We start from the raw sequence: 14,652 nt of genomic DNA, 5'->3' as shown, positions 1-14,652 counted from the left end.
GGCTGAGAGGAGGGAAGACGTGAGCACAGCTGTAGCCGGCAGTTTGGTTCACGTGTTCTGCTAAGATTTAGCCCCTAAAGTGCTATCTTAGGAGATGTTAGGCTCAGTGTCACTCTCAGACCTAGCTGGAAGCCCGCAGTGCGCCAGCCTGGCAGGGGGAGGAGACTCGCGCACCGCGGCCGAAGGGCACAAGTGCTTAGGCTCCGGCGCGCTCTGCCTGATCGCCGCCCGAGTCGAGGGTGAAGTGGACTGAGGACATCCATTACCTCTGCAGCCTGGGCATCACTCACCGTCCAGTCATCGCGCGGTCCAGCGGCCACCAGCAAGGATGTCCTTACGCCTGCACCAGAGTTGTGCCTGCACCCGGCTCCAGAGCCCGGCCTCTGTTGCCGGGAGTCAGGTCCGCCCCTGTGCGCCCTAGACACACCTCTTCCCGCCCCTGGACACGCCCCTCTTCGCCCTGGGCACGCCCCTGCTCCCTGGTCAATAGTGCCTCAATCCATCTCCTCCCTCCTGAGGGCTTGCTACTGTTACCCCTCAAGAACACTCCAGGCATTTGCCCGTGTGCTTGATTTCCATAGACACTAGCAAGCGCTCCCGCAAGTCACTTAAGTTCCCAGTCCTCGGGGGGCACCTCAGAAGGCAAAGAGAAAGCAGCCGGATTGAGCCCTAGGGGCTAGCAGATCTACAGGAGGAGGCCAGGGATCCTGGGTAACGCATACCCTTGGGTTTCAACAAAGGCCTCTACACAGGCGCTGCAATTACAACTGTGTGCATCCTAGGGAGGATGGTGTGTGTGCATGCGTGCGTGTGTGTGTGTGTGTGTGTGTGTGTGTTTGTGTGTGTGTGTTTGCGTGCATGTGTGAAGCCCACATTTATTGTCCAGATGGCACCTGTAAGCAAAGGCGTGGCTTCTCAGAAAGCTCCATTAAGAAATCCGAGCTGGTGAATCTAAAAAGTTACTTCCTGACCCCTGCGCTGTCTTCTGAGCACGGATTTGCCAAAGCTGAGGCAAGAGCCTCAAACTATAGGCCGCTGTGGGATCTTAAGGGGACCGGGTGACTGGGGTGCAGGCCTGTGGGGCAGGGGAGCTTTGTAGGCTCTGTTTTATGTCACTATTGCCAGTCCTGACCTCAGGACCTCTTGACTGCCCGTGCAATGTAAATCAGCTAAGCTCAGCCCTTGGCTTCTAATCCTCTTAGGGTCACATGGGCATTTTAGGGTACGATGTGGATCATCTAAAAGTATAAGGTGTTTGAAAAGCCCGGGATTTGAGTCCCGGGACCCAGATTCAGCGGATTTTGCTGATTATGGCTGGGACTGTGAGCATAGTGACTGCACTTTGTCCTTTTTTTCCTGCTTGGCGGACTCTCCCTGTATACGCCCCTACCTGCAGGGTGACCAGCCCAAGTCATGCTCCAGCTCAGGGTTCCTATGGTTGCTGGCCTTTTGGAATACACATTTCTTTCCACAGTCTGAATGCTGGGCATCATTAGAACTGAGACCGATATTTGGGTGCTTCTAAAAGCTTTTGCAAACCAAATGCACAAAATTCCACCGTAACTCCTAACTTTTCCAGTCCGTTCCCGCCCACATGAGGAAGTAAACAGCACCAGTGAAGGTAGATGTCCCTGGGGCTCTCTAGCGTGAGTCATGTGAATCACGTTCTCTACCCCAGTGCCTGCTGCTGTCTCACCTGATTGGGGACATAGGCCTGAGGTGTCCACAGCACTCCTTATACGTTTGATGCGTGCTGTGGGTCTGGTCTCCTGCGGTGCCTCGCCCCTCAACGACACTGACCACTGCCTCTATTCACCCAGAGTAGGAGGGGCTGCCCTGCTGCCCAGTGTTGGCTGTCTCTCACTTCTGATGAGCACTGTGATTCCTGACAAGTTGCCTTACTAAACTCCCACGGTCTTGTTTGAAAAAGAGAGGGAAGAAGGGAAGGAGAAAGGGGGAGGGAAGGAGAGACAGTAGAGAGAAGCCTGCTTATTGATCATGGCTGCCTGTATTTTTCATGCTATGCTCACAACTCACAAGAGGATGGTATGCCTAGAATTTAAACAGGTAACTGATAAGTCTAGAATTTAAACAGGTAACTGATAAGTTATTAGAGTACAGTACACATTGTAAGCTCTATTTTGTAGAACTTTTGCTTCGTTCTGTATGCTTCAGCAGTATGTATTAGACTGAGATATAAAATACATAAGAGTGGGAAAAAATGAAAATAGCAGGTCTCTATCCATCTTGACAATCCTCGCCATGGCTTTCTTATGGCTTTTTTGAGAAGTGGCCCTCACACTCACTTCTGGGCACAGAGAGGAGAAAGAATTCATGGAAGAAGGGATTAGAGGGGAGGGTGGAGAAACTTTAGTTTTCTTAGTGGAAAGAAGAGCTGTCTCCCTCCTTGACTCATGTGGATGCAATATGCAATGTCTGGAACCCTGGCAGCCAATTTGAGATCGTGACACCATATGTCCACATGCTAAAGCTAGTGGGTTATAAAGGAAAAAGGAGCCTTGGTCTTTATTAAAGGTCTTGGAGTTTCTGTACTGTCTTCAATAAGGCTTCACAGCAACGATGGTGCAATCTGTGTGACACATGGGCCGGTGTGACAATTCTTTCCCAGTCGATCTTGCTTCCTTAGTTTCATCCTATCCCTCCTCTGTCTGGTCTGGTCACACTGAACGTGCCTCTCAGACTTTGCACTTGGTGTTCCTAAGTCTCTTCTCTGGACACTGCCAGGCTGACTCCTCACAGTGTCCTTTGGGTTTTAACTCGTTGTCTTTTCTAGATCTTTCCTGCCCCTAATACGTCCCTCTCAACCCATTAATCACCCCTCTTTGTGTTCCATGTCTTCATTTTGTGTTCCTTAACTGAGGAACACTCTTCCCTCAGCTGGTGAACGCTGGGCTGTCATGGTACCCAATGTGCTATTGGGTTTCTCTCCCTTAGCCAGATTCAGGAAAGATACAGACTCTCAGAGGACCTAGCCTCATTTCCAGGTGAGACATGAATAATGTGGGATTGGGGTCCAACTTCTGGTGGCCCTATATTGAGGGGTGCATTTGTGCCTCCAGGAGTGAGGCTAGAAGGACCTCTTCCAGTCTCAGGGGCCGAGCCCTTACAGAAATCTTCAGCAACACAGCCAAGGGGCCTTTGAGGCGTTTCTCTAGGGAACTGAGCCCTGTTGATAATGGAATGCCATCAGGATATCTTTAGGAAGTGTGAAGATTTTCTTAACAATCCAGGTTGATTTGTAGGACCCGTGAAAAGGCAAATGGCCCAGTTTTTCACACAGGAGCCAGGAAGAAAGAACTTGATTTGCAAGTGGCACATTTAAGCCACCAGGGAAGGGTTAAAACCCCCAGCATGGTATAAGATGAGGCTGCCCCCCTCCCCCAGAGCCTCCCCTGCTCTAGGCTGGCTGGAGACATCTTGGCAGCAGGCTCTGTTCTGAAGTCATTGGGGAATCATCTTTGTCCTTTGAGCAGGAGGAGCTCACGTGCTGAGATAGAGTTTAGATAGACACGTGGATTCTAAAACAGGCTAATAGGTCTTTCATATAAATAATATTTAGATGAAAATCACTTTATCATTTCTTTTAGGCATTTAATTCTACATTTATTGAGTGTGAGGGTGTGGGTGTAGGTGTTCACTCATAAACATGCATGGTCCACCACACACCCATGGAGGTCAGAGGACAACAGATGAGAGTTGGTTCTCTCCATCACATGGGTCTCAGAACGTAGGTCATGAGGCTTAGTGGCAGGCCCCTTCCCTTCTGAACCCTCTTGCCCACTCATCCTCCTTTGGTGAGACAAGGTAGCCCAGGCTGGCCTGGACTCATTTTGATGATGTAGCAGAGTATGGTCCTCTTGCCTCCACCTCCCACGTGCTGGGATGACAGGTGTGTACCACTGTTCTTGGCTCTGAGAACTGTTTTCAAGGCCATTCCCTTAGAAAAATAAGTTGGATTTTTGTATTAAAATTAGTGACTGATTCCCGAGGGCCCTCCGCATGGCTTTGTGTGACCTTCACTGCTTCATCATCTCCAGCACGAGATTCCGAACAAATGCCTTTTCTGAGCACTTGCTCAAGAACTTAGCGTGATTCCAAAGGGACTTCTGTGGCTGATGACAGTGCCTGATCTGCTGGAGAACCAGTCACACACCGTTGGTGTTCTGTGCTTGGGAGTGGCCCCTCAGTAATGAGGGCATCGTAAGCTCTGAACGTGCAGGAGCCTTTGTGAGGGCTTTCCTTCAGTTTCAGGTAATGCTCCAAAACTCTGCACACCGCCCGCCTTTTCTGTGACACATGGCTCTCACCAGCTCCATTTGTTAAAGTGCGGATGACAACTCCGGGCTAATATAAGAGACTCTTGCCCCACATCAGAACCAGGCTGGGAATGAACATAAATTTTAATGGCATCTCTGCACAACTGTCTTCTCATTAAATGCTCATGTGCTTGACTTGATGATGCTTTTTTCCTTACCATAATGCTTTGGGAATGCCTTTGTACCCCAAGCTGCGTAACCCCTAAGTGCTAGCACAGGGTTTCCCAGGAGTCTTTACTAGGGCACGTGGCCGGAAACGCTGCTGAGACTTGCTTTAGAGCAGAAAGAACTGGGTGGTTTGAGCCCTTCCCCCATGTAGTCCTGGGGGAAGGGAGCAAGTCTGGAACTAACAGCTGCTCCCAAAACCTGTGGAGGATGGGCTGGCCTAAAGTCACCTTCAGATGCCACCTTATCAGCTGCTCACCTTTCTCGCCTTCTGATCTTCCTGATACTGGAAATGCAGCACATCCAGGGAGAGAGTGGCTCCATGCAAGAGTACAAAGTAGAAGGTTGAGGAAGGATACCATAGTTTTCCGAGGTTTCCCTGCCTTAGAAGCCCTTGCCCCAAACCACCTGCGACCTCCCCTCCTGACCACCTCCTCACACTTGGGCTACATCACGAGGCATCCACACTTCCGCCCCTTCAACCCCCTGACTGTGTTCCTGGATGGCTCAGGCATTGGGGAGCTACTGAGTACTATTATCTACATTGCTATTGCTGTGAACTGCTGTATTATGAAAAGAAAATGCAATAGCGCAGCCCTGCATGGCTCCCCAACATGCTGCATTTCAGCTGAACTATCATTTGAGTGGCTGCAGAAAGTGACTTCATGTAGTTCCGTATTCCTATTCCTTCTACAAACCACTGGGCTCAGGGAGCCTCAGGAAACAGTTCAAGGGCAGGTAGGTTTATAGAAGGATGCTGCTCCTCACAGACATCTTCAGAGAGGGTTGACCAGCACCCCACAAAGAGCCTGGGGCTGCCTAGGAGCCCTAGTTCCTGAGAACGGGGAGCTGCTGCCAGAGGGACACAGGTCTTCCCTCAAATCAGGATGTGAAGCCGCCAGAGGAAGCAGAGACCTCCCAGAGGGAGAGACACAGAGCCTCAGGGAGCACTCACACACACAAGGGCCATCTGTCCAGCTCTGAGTGTCTTCGAACACAGAGCGTCCTGGGGAATTCACTAAAATTAAGAGTCATCTGAGGAATGCAAAACATTCCTGGGGCCAGGGGCAGGCTGGCCTCTAGTCTGTGGCCTTGACATGGGAGTCTTGTGACCAAAAGAAATAAAAGATGCTTCAGTTGAGCTGAGCTCCCCTCGCTGGCGCTGAAGCCCACCCCACAAGTTGCCTTTTGAGTCTTTGGATTCCAAAGACTTGCGTCTTGGGAGAAGACGGGAGTCATAGACTTGCTAGACTTCTAATGCTTTGTCTCTGTTTTGGAACGGGCACTGGCTTTTCATCCCAGAAGTACTCTCGGCTAAAAGGATAACCCTTGTTATTACAGTTGTGAGAGCAGAATGACCAGGGTGTTCATGAGGATTCCCCAGAGAAACAGAACCGATAAGACATGTATACGGCTGATGGCCGGTGGGTGTCTGTGTCCTCCACACTGACCATCTGGAGTTCAAATATAACAGGAGATGCATTGCAGCTATGTGTATTGAACTCTATAGGATTTCCTCTGTTATTAGTCCCTGTGCTTTACAGTGTGAGAATTACTCATACTGTGTTCACACTGTTCTAGGGGATGAGATCATTCAAAGGATATGGAAGCATACATGTGACTTACACCACGCCATTTCATTACAGGTCTTGAGTATCTGCATATTTGGGCAGCCATAGTGGACTGGAACCAGTTGCCCAAGAAAGTGGCTCAGGAGATTATGAGTTGATGTTAGGCAGGACCCACAGTCTGGAGATTAAGGTAAGGGTAGATATTGCAGTCTGAAGTCTGCCCTCCAGTGAGCTGAGAATTTAGCAGACTGTGGAGAAAAATGGCTGACGGATATGTGTTTGTGCTGTAAAACCTCAGTCAGACTTTCCTCTGAAGACCACAAACTGATCAAGTGAGGCCCCACCCACATCGCAGAGGCCAGCCTCCCTATCCAAGGGTCTATTAAGTTATATGTTAATATCACTTAAAATACCCTTACTATAGCACTAGCTTGGTATTTGATCCAACAGGTGGGCCTCTGGGTCCATTGGCTAGCCAAGCTGCTACCTGACATTAGCCATCGTAGGCAGTGATGATCAATGCTGGCATGTGACCAATAGTCCACATTGCCTCGTGTCCTCATGAGGACAGTCTCCATGTAGAGTGTGAGCCCATAACAGGCCTTCCTGGGCTCCATCCTGGAGCTCCATCCTCCAGCCTCTTTTTCTTGTATGTTGGCTAGAGTCTCACTATGAAGTTCAGGTTGTCCTTGAACTCACAATTAGGTAACCACATGCAGCTGGGATTTCATGCTTTCATGTACCTGTGTTGCCAGTGGCAGGCAATTCAGAAGACTTCTGCTCCTCCTCAGCCTCATGAGTCTGTACTAGGGGTTGCCAAATGTTTTCTGTGAAGGGGCAATAGAACTGTTCCCATTTTCAAGGCACCGCATACCTATTGCAACCACTCAAGCATAAGCAACCATAGATCACAAGGCAATGAATGGGTGTTGCTTTGACAATAAAACTTTATAAAACAAGCAGAAAGACAGATTCTTTCCATTTTTCCTCTCCACCAAACCTTTGGAAGGGACACATAAGCTGCACTGTGGCTTAAGACTCTTTTGGCCTAAAGAAACAAAACAAAGAAAACTTCATTATCTCAATTAATGAAAAGCCCAGACATTGCGGTCTGAAGCCTGGCTTATTCAGTATCTCAAAGTCATCTTTGGAGACCATAGTCTGTTGTCCGACATCTTCAGTGTTTTGGTTCAGCGACTCCTGCTGCTTGCCAAAGGCTTCTGAACTTCCAGAAGATGCATTCACATTTTGGAGGGCTGGAGACAAGCAGGGGAATGCCATAGCAGTGTTCCTGTTAGCGCTCAGGACATTTTTCTCTCATTGTCATTGGTCAGAGTGAGGGATGATGGCTCGCCAAGGCTGGGTGAAGGCCATATCTGTCCAAGGGGCGGATAGGTGCATAGTGAAACTTGAGATTCCACAGGTAGCAAAAGCAGTTCAAAGGAAGAAGCCCAGCTGGAGGCAAGGCTGGGAATCATGTTGTGCTGAGCAAGGAGGTGGTAAGGAGAGAAAGGAACTGGTCGGATGGACAGAAGTCTCCAAAGGTACTCCCTTTGGAGATCACCAAGCCCAAGGACCACGGCTCTAGGGAACTGAGAGACTCCTCACTAGAGAAAGGCAGTACGAACAGGGGGCACTGAGAGCCACCCACAACCACAGCATTAGGAACTGAAAATGCCTACTGGGGAATGAGGAACAACTACTGGGGTTAAGGGGAGGTTGTTGGGGTGGGGGTGGGGCTAGCCTGCAAGTTTTGGGGCAAGAGCACAGGGTCTTGGAGACAGCTGTTTGGGTTGGTGTGTCTGTCACTTCTGCTAGAGATCCCAGGTCTGGGAGTTTGTTTCTTATAGGCCTGGGGTTGAAGAAGCCTTGCTGAGGCTAGGATCTTCTCCCAGGCTTGGAGATGGCAGGAACAAGGCCTGGGGTAGTTGGTACCACACTTTCTGCCCATCAGAGATGGGGGAAGGGCACTCCAAGCATGTGAGCACAAGGAGGCTCATGATGACAGGGGATGGAGGTCTGGTCTGGTTCTGCTCATCTGGGTGTGGGCTCACAGGTCCTGAGCAAGGCAGAAACACAAAGGGCTGTGAACCAAGTTCTCCAAAATGCCACGCCTATGTTGAAGATTCTGCAGACTGACTAGACAGAACTCTATGACTGCAGAGTTTGGATGTGGCAGAACCAGAGCCAAAGTTATCCTGGGCTGTTCATAGTCTCCAGTTCATTTCCCACCTCTGTATCTGGCTTACCATCACTCACTGCCTTCCTGTGAGAGCTACCTGTGTGTATAGCCCACAGAAGTGAAAACTAGATTGAAGTTAAGGCCTGTTCTGAGAGCTTTTGGCATGCCTAGTTCCACCCAAGCTGGCCACCCTAACTTCTCCCTTCTCTTGTCCTCTTTATTAACCATTTCCTGTTCTCTTCTCTTTTTACTCCTTGAGAAAAATGGGGCCACAGGCAACTTAAGTAGAAGTGAAAGTGTCTACTCTGGACTGAATATCTGTGTTTTCACCCTCCAACATTTATCAATTGAAGTCCTGGTCCCCAGTGTGATGGTGTTGTGGGGCGGGGGAGCATTGGAAAGTGACTGGATTAGTTGAATGGAGCCCGCCCGCATGCACGGAAAGAGTGGTGTCACAAAGGAGAGACACAAAGAGATGATTTCTACCTTGGAAGCTGCAGGAACTAAAAAACAGACCCTCCTCAGCCCCTTCCCTTGCTGGAGTCCTGAGCAGTCAGAATGGCAAGACTCGAGTGTGTGCTGCTTAAGCCTGGTGCATACTGTTGGTTTGTCTCTGCTGCCCAAGCCAAGACGGGACATTAGATCAAAACTCTCCTCTCTTGGAGACAAAGGGAGATGAGAACAAATGTCTGTCCACCCCGGGTAGGATATCAACGGCAGACCTCAGAAACAGTTCCACCAAGTTTGACCTAGTGAAGCAGCAAGTTTGTAGGGGTGACTTACTGGAGTGTGGGCTCAAAGGCAGCCTGAAAGCCCAGGCTAGCATTGGTGATGACTCACAAAAGTTGCATTCCTGGGCTCGTTGTAGAACTCTGAGGCTGAATCTCCCACTGATCACCACTGCTTCCTCCGCACTGGGGAGGGTTCTGTGGTCCTGTAACTCAGGCTTTCTGGGTCTTCTACTTTTCCTCAGCCTCTGGGCCTTAGGAACCCCTAGCCTCCCAGCTAGAAGGGGATGTTTCAACTCTGAGGAGACACTGTCACAGCAGGAGGGATTTCTGAGCAGGCTCTGGAGTCACAGGCAGGTGGAGTCTATGGCGAGCCTTAGCCTTTGATCTCCTGCTGATGTTAGTGCCCAGGGCCCAGTAGGGATGACACTGTGCTGTTTCAGTGGCAGGCCGATGTGTGGGTAACTAAGATCTTCATGCTTTGGTTTCCTGCCCACATGGCGGGGCTGTCACAAGCCAGGACCTTCTAGGGTACAGGGACTGAAGGAGATGAAATCTTCAAAGCGGAGCACACAGGGTTGGTTCTGTCGGTGGTGACAGTCCTCGTGATTTATCTTATGTTTGGTCCACTGCACAAGAAACTGTCTTTGATTTCTGTGGAAGAGTAATCTGATTGCTTCAGACTATTGCCTGTGGCCAAGAGTAATCTGATTGCTTCAGACTATTGCCTGTGGCCAGACGTTCCGCACCTCAAGACTGGTGTATCTGACCAGAATCCCCTTCTCTTACATTGGAGGAAGGCCAATGAAATGCATGAAGGGAACGAAATTTTTCCAGGTCCAGGGAAGCTAGAGCTCAGGAGATCCTCAGGGCTCCACTTCAAGGTTACATAAGCAGTTTCCAGTTGCTGGGGAGAAAACAGCCCTGGCAAGCCAAACTGCCTGCATCTGTGATCGGGTCCCCATGAGATGCAGCTTTTGCACCCATGCTAGGGTGGCTTTGGAGTGATGCCGCCCACTTCTGAATCATCTGTGCTCCTGCAAGCAACTCTTCCCCGCCCCTGTAACTAAACCCAATAAACCCACTGACTCACGAGGCTAGACCTGTGTGGGGTTGATTTGTTTGTCTTTTGTTGGTGGCCTAACAGGAGCAAAGAGGCGCGAGGCGGGAGGGGCTTGTTCATGTCTCCCCAAGGCAGTCACACAATTGGTTCAGCCCAGCTCTCCTTGCCCATTTCCAAACTCTGCCCAAACTGATCACTCAACCCCGCACTTGGAACTCAATGGGAGGTCCTTTCGGCCTCCCATTAGCCACACTTAGCATGCGTCTATGGGATCTGGCAGAGTGTTGTTAGATTTAGCTCTTTCGCCCCAGTGCCTCATGGGCTACCCAGTCCACACAGTAAATACTTAATGATTCTTGCCAAGCTAAACTGACTTGTCTCTTTAACACTGTTCTCAGAGCTCACACCGACACTGGTAGAATAAAATAAAGGAACATGCTTGTTCCACTCTGGAAAGAGGAACCAGCACTTGGGGCCTGAAAATATCTTGTCCAGTTTCCCGGAAGCCGAACTCTCCAGTGATAGGGCCTGGAGGTGGAGTGTAGCCTCAGACAGAGCAGCTGCTCGGGGACAAATGAGTCATTCTTCACTTATCTGCTCTTTGAGGGACAGTTTGACCTGAGACTCCTTGCGGGGGGCGGGGGGGCTTCCATATATGTGAACTGGTGAACATTTCTTTCCCAAGACTCCAGAGTCAGCCTTAGAATAGTCTCTGCTCACACAGGATGTCTTAGGAGATTACCCAAAGTCCCAGGAGTTCTTGCTATTGAAAAAGAAATCACAGCTTATTCTAGACCTGGGTGCCACCTGGGCTTGCTCTGTTGCCCTGTCACAAGTCCCTTATTAACACCCATAGGTGGACGCCTCAAGCCCTGGAGTGGCAGGACCCTTCGGGACGGTCTCACATGAGGAATGACCTAAGGCCTCAAATCTTAGCAGGTCTGCGCTACTCTTAGCCTTTTGCCTTTGGGTGGCCCAGTCTCCCCACAGCTGTTTCTCACTTGTCAAACCACGGAACCCAGACTATAACATCTACTTAACCGAAATCCCACTTAACTGAAACTCCGCTTCTTGGGTCCAGGGGTGGCTTAGTAATCTTCCCTCTTTTCTACAATGACAAGACATTTGGCCACTTAGGTAGCCATGAGAAACCTCATTCCAGCCATCACGGGAGTCCTTTACCCTTGAGATTTCATCCTTTCTTCCGCTTCCAGCCTATAAAATACCCGACTGTCTAACAGCAGGCTAGCAGCTGGCCCAAGGCTTAGAGAGTCGGGTGATAGGTGAAGCTGTCTACTCAGACGGCTTGCGATTCTCTGTACAGAGGGTATGGGATGGAAGGTTTTTCTTAATTTGAGATTTCAGCGACGTACAGGGTGGGAGAGAACCCAGGAATAGAGGCCCGGCTACTCTCAGACAAACATGCCCATGGCTGGTATAAAAGCAGTACTTGGAACTTGATAGACCTTGGAGCCTAGAGAGGGTAGCTATGGGCCAGAGAGATGACCGGCCAGGTGACCAGAAGGGAGCGTATTGTCTCAGAGTAGCTACAGGCTACATCCCAGGAAAGTGGCAGTCTGTAGTGATGAGCTGCGGGCAGGGCTGCTTTTCGTCCTGCCCAGCTCCCGGCCACCGGCTAGCTTAAAACCCAAAATAACAACACACAAATTGTATTCTTTTAAATACTGCCTGGCCCATTATTTTCAGCCTCTTACTCACATCTTGACTAACCCATATCTAATAAACTGTGTAGCACCACAAAGTGGTGCCTTACCAGGTAGATTCTAGCATACGTCCATCTTGGGCTGGAGCTTCATCGCGTCTGGCTTCTCTCTGAGGAGAGGCACGGTGGTCTGCCTAACTTAGGAGAGGTGTGGCATCTTACTGATCCTTCTACCTCACTTCCTCTTCCTGTTCTGTCTACTCCACCCACCTAAGGGGCGGTCTATCAAATGGGCCAGGCAGTTTCTTTATTAGCCAATGAAATCAACTCAAACAGAAGACTCTCCCACATCATTTCCCCTTTTTCTGTTTAAACAATAAAAGAAAGGCTTTAACTTTAACATAGTAAAATTACATATAACAAAATAGTTATCAAGTAAGAATTAGTTACAATATTATATCCATTTTATCTTTTATCATAACAAAGGAAAACTTTAACTATCTATCCATTCTTCAACTCCATCAAAGACTCCAGAAGGATATAATATTACCTAAGTAAATAAGAAGTAAGCAACTTACAAAACTCTAGAAATGACAGAGACATCTCGCTGCCTGGACAGTCACCCAAAGTTCCTCTGTACCGTTGGGGCATCCATCTTCGGCCTTCAGGCCCATAGTTTCCAGCAGACATTTCCATAAAGCAAGAAATTTCAAAGACAGTTCAGTCACTTTCTGCTGTGTCCTGCAGAATGTCTTGCAGACTCTTTCATGAATCAGGAATCCCAAAAGATCATCTCACTTTTAGGCAAGTTCAGCAGTCTTCTCTCTGTGGGTTCTTTGTGTCCAGTTTCTGCAACAGTCCAGGCAAGAGTAGTTTCTTGCCCAAATGGCTATCAAACTCAATAAGGAGCCTCTTCGATGCCCATCTTCCTCTTGAAGTAGATTGGTGCTGCCAGGAGCAGACATGTCTCATTGTCATGAACAGTCCTAAGTTATTAAAACATCTAAAATGCAATATTCTGTAGTCTTTGAAAGATATGAAGAATGCCTATGTAACTTAAAATATCTCTATATATCTAGAAAATCTAACTAACATGACTATAAGCTTTACTATTATCAATGATTATCCATTAGCAACCTATATTTCCTAATTATACATTATATTCTTAAAATGAACTACACAATCACAATACCTTAATCAAGATTAGAAATACATATACATATAACAAAATTGACCTTAAAATCCATACCAATGCAAATTATTCATATCTATATCATATCCCCCTTTAAATGTAAAAGAACATTTATAAACAATATTTGGGAAAATGGGCGCAGTTATTTCTCTCCAAACTGCTTCCTGCTGAATGGGGACGCTGTTAATCAGATCTTTCATGGTGTAACCTGTGTGCCAGGTTCATCTCAGTCGGCAGTTGAGCGAAATAATTTTTTGAGGGTGTTCACAGCAACCTTTCAGGAGGACGTGGTCTATCATACCATATTGGGATAGAAGCAATCCATATGGTCTCATTTTCTGTAAAAACAAAAGAAGAATCTCTTTTCCAAAGTATCATATCCTTAGATCCAAATTCTGAAGTCAAGGTATTTTCAAAATATCTATCTTGGATTAGTTCAGGAGCATTTATAAACAAATATCTTTTAGCAGCTGTTGCTTCATCCTCAGCATTCAAACAATTAAAAAAGAGCATAATAGTATACAGTATCAAGATTCTCTGTGTATTTTCCATCTTTATGCAGCTTTATTTTAACCTCTATTTCGTTTACTTTTTACTTTTACTTTTTGAGACAGGTTCTCTGTATATCTTTGTCCTGGAATAACTCTATAGACCAGGCTGTCCTTGAACTCAGAGGTCTACTTGCCTCAGCCTTGGATTAAAGGTGTGTGCTACCACACCTTGAACTCACAGAGATCTTTCTGTCTCTGCCTCCCAGGCATTGGGATTAAAGGTGTGTGCTGCCACACCTTGAAGTCACAGAGGTCAATCTACCTCTGCCTCCCAAGTGTTGGGATTAAAGGTGTGTACTACCACAACAAACTACTTCCTTTTTTTTTCTTTTTTATTTTTAAGAACTTTAACCTTTAGCCTGCATATATTTTTAACACATAGTAAAACATTTAGCCGTTTTCTTCGACTTTGAATCTTTCTTTTACTGTATCTCTCTCTTTTTCTGACCACATGAGTCTTTAATTTACCAAACAATATCGGTAGGACTAAAGCCGTGACTTTGACAGCTAGATCCAGCCCATTCCTTAGCTTTCCAGCCTCATGGCAGAGGTACCTGCTGTAGCCATGTTTATCACCACAGCTCTGTGGCCGTTCAAGGTCCCTGCCAGCAAGCAAGCTGCAACAGTGTTAAACAACAACCAAAAGCTCCATAGTCAGGACCGCCTGCTTGAAAGAGTCAGAGTTTGCCCTGGCAGGATGGCCCAAAAAGCTCGCATTTTAAAACAGCACAGCTTTTTTTTTTTTTTTTTTTTTTTTTTTTTTTTTTTTTTTTTTTTTTTTTTTTTTTTTTTTGCTATGGCTGAAAACCGAAAAACACACGTTCAGCTTTTCATCAATACCATTTAAGTTTTTTGTGGCAGGACCTCTTAAAAGAGCTGCACGGTTTTGCAGCTAAAGCTGAGTCAGGAAGCCTCTCTTAGATGAGAGTGCTTGCTAGCCAAACCCGAGAAACTGCTGCGACCAAGAAAACATGCTTTACTCTATTCTTTCCCAAGCTTTCTCAAGCTTTCTGTGGATTCAGTTATCCACGTTGAGTGCCATTCTGTAGTGTGGAGCTGTGGGCCAGCTTCCCGCCACCCTGCTTTCAGCCTCCTGACTAGCTTATGCCCCAAAATAATTACACGGAAACTGTATTCTTATAAACACTGCCAATGAAATCAACTCAAACAGAAGACTCTCCCACATCAGCAGTCGAGGAC

At 47.8% G+C, this 14,652-nt stretch overlaps 1 protein-coding gene across 2 annotated transcripts in view; it reads right to left on the bottom strand.

The window, feature by feature from the left end:
• Rassf4 (Ras association domain family member 4) overlaps positions 1–401 on the bottom strand; it is a 35,712-nt gene extending 35,311 nt beyond the window's left edge. For both annotated transcript variants that reach the window (XM_038320647.1, XM_038320646.1), the window contains exon 1: positions 291–401. The gene's annotated coding sequence lies outside the window, so the exon portion shown is untranslated. The remainder of the gene's footprint in view (positions 1–290) is intronic.
• Between the last annotated feature and the right edge of the window lie 14,251 nt (positions 402–14,652).

The sequence above is a fragment of the Arvicola amphibius genome, chromosome 2 (assembly GCF_903992535.2).
Source record: "Arvicola amphibius chromosome 2, mArvAmp1.2, whole genome shotgun sequence".
NCBI classification, from domain to species: domain Eukaryota; kingdom Metazoa; phylum Chordata; class Mammalia; order Rodentia; family Cricetidae; genus Arvicola; species Arvicola amphibius.
This window is presented reverse-complemented; position numbering and strand designations above follow the sequence as displayed.